Here is a 2,034-nt window from a genome sequence, read left to right as displayed (position 1 = left end):
AGGAAAAAAAAAAAAAAAAATCAATGAAAAGCTTTTGAACAGACTGCAAACTTCAGCTGAAAAAAATACAGAGAGGGGACCATGGGAGGCAATCAGCTTTTTTTTTTCTTAAGAAGAATTATAGCTAAAAATAACACAAAAGAGAGGATCAGAAGAAATGGTTGAAGTGGCTGAACTCCCCCAAACTCCCAAATTCCACGTGGTAAAAACAAGGGAGGAGAGGTTTAACTGAAATGTGTCTAATCAGACTTTTAAAGTAAACTGAGGCACTCTCTCTGCTGAGCAGACCGATCTTACTAGCTACTCCACTGTTAGGAAAAGTAAAAAAATGTTACTTGGAAGAAAACCATTTCACCTGATCACTGCAGACAGCCACTGAAGGCACTGACTGAAGAAGACTACCATCCTCGATTCCAGATTGACCTCACGGTTTCCAAATCTCAGAAACACTAGCTGTTCTGCCTAATACCTTCACAGAGAGTTCAAATATAACAGATGGAACGGATTAAACGCTATTGCAGTCCTTTAGCACTGAGAAATCTGCAATGGAGGACAGAAAAAAAGGAAGATCAGCATCAGCTGAAATAGTCCTCCTCTCTCTCCTATACACTCTTGCCTTAAGTGGACCTAGAATACCCCGATGCCTATTTTTAATGGGTAAATTGATGTTACTAACTGTCCGGCAGTAATCTCTGGGCACTAACACTGACACTTGTTTGAGATTCATGAGGTGGATAAAGCACTGTGCGTGCCATGCCTTCCATCAGAATGTATGATTAACTACAAGTTTATCAAACATGGCTCAGTACAGTCCTATGACACAACCATCACACTGAACAGTCTACAACAGCAGAGAGAGAGCACTCATGAGTTAAGAGAGAGAATGGGGGGAAGTTATGCACCAGCAGAAAAAATGGCCAGCAGATTCAGATGTCCATTGGTTGCATCACCCTCTGCTCTGGCAAAGAAAACCCATGGCAAAAGAGTAGATGGGAAAAAAATAAATAAATCTGCCTAGACAGTAAGCAGAGCCGTCTCCAAAATAATGCTCACTGGCCTTCTGTGTATTCCTCTCCTTTCACCATCTGCATGGGAACTAGCCAACAGGAGTTATTCTGCATGGAGTCAGTAGATGTTACTGTCCAAATATCCGGTTAATCCCAAAGCAGTAAGTTCCTGAGATACAGAACACTGGTGGCAGTTAAAAAAGATTTTGCTTACAAAAACAAAACTAAAACAGTCAAAGAGAAATACAGACTGGTCTTTGCAAAACAACTTTAAGAACAGAGTTGCCTAGTCCACTTTTCTTAAGAACATATCAAACATAAGAGGCCAGAAAGAGCACATCCTCCAAAAATATGCACATGCATAAAAAATTCTGGCTGTACTAGTTTGAGTCACGGAACATTTTTAAAAAGATATTTTAGAACAGATTATTTCTTTGAACTTTTGCCTAAAGTCTAAAACCAATTTAGTTAGATTAAGTTTCAAAAAGTAATAGGAAAGAAGTATATTATGGCCACACTGAAAATTAACTCTTGAAGTAGGTATCAAAAGGGTAAGCTAGTTCCAAGGGACATCTGTACTGCTGAGAAACCCAACTCAACAGAAATCACCTGCAGAACAGAGAGATGTAACATGAACAAAAAAACCCCCAAACAACCAAACCAACCAAAAAACCAAGAACAGAAACAGTCATTTGCAACATTATCCCTGCAAATCCCTTTAATGCTTATTGTTGATATCAAACCAAATTTCAAGCTTTTACCCATTTGAAATTATTGATACCCATCAGTCCCTTTAATTAAAGGGATAATTATATATATATTTTTTATTAAAAAATCAACTCTGTATTCTGTCAATACCAGGTAGGAATTCACAATTTGTGATGTTACTGAAAATCAAGATAAACGTTTCTGGAGTTTTGTTTTGTTTTGTTTCTCCCCTCTACCCAAAAAAAGTTATTTACAGACTTAAAAAGCCATGCTGCAGAACTGAGCTCTCTTTAAAATTATGAAGATTTCCTACAATGTA

This window comes from Cariama cristata, unplaced genomic scaffold (assembly GCF_000690535.1).
Source record: "Cariama cristata isolate BGI_N322 unplaced genomic scaffold, ASM69053v1 scaffold6500, whole genome shotgun sequence".
In the NCBI taxonomy this organism is placed as follows: Eukaryota; Metazoa; Chordata; class Aves; order Cariamiformes; family Cariamidae; genus Cariama; species Cariama cristata.
This window is presented reverse-complemented; position numbering follows the sequence as displayed.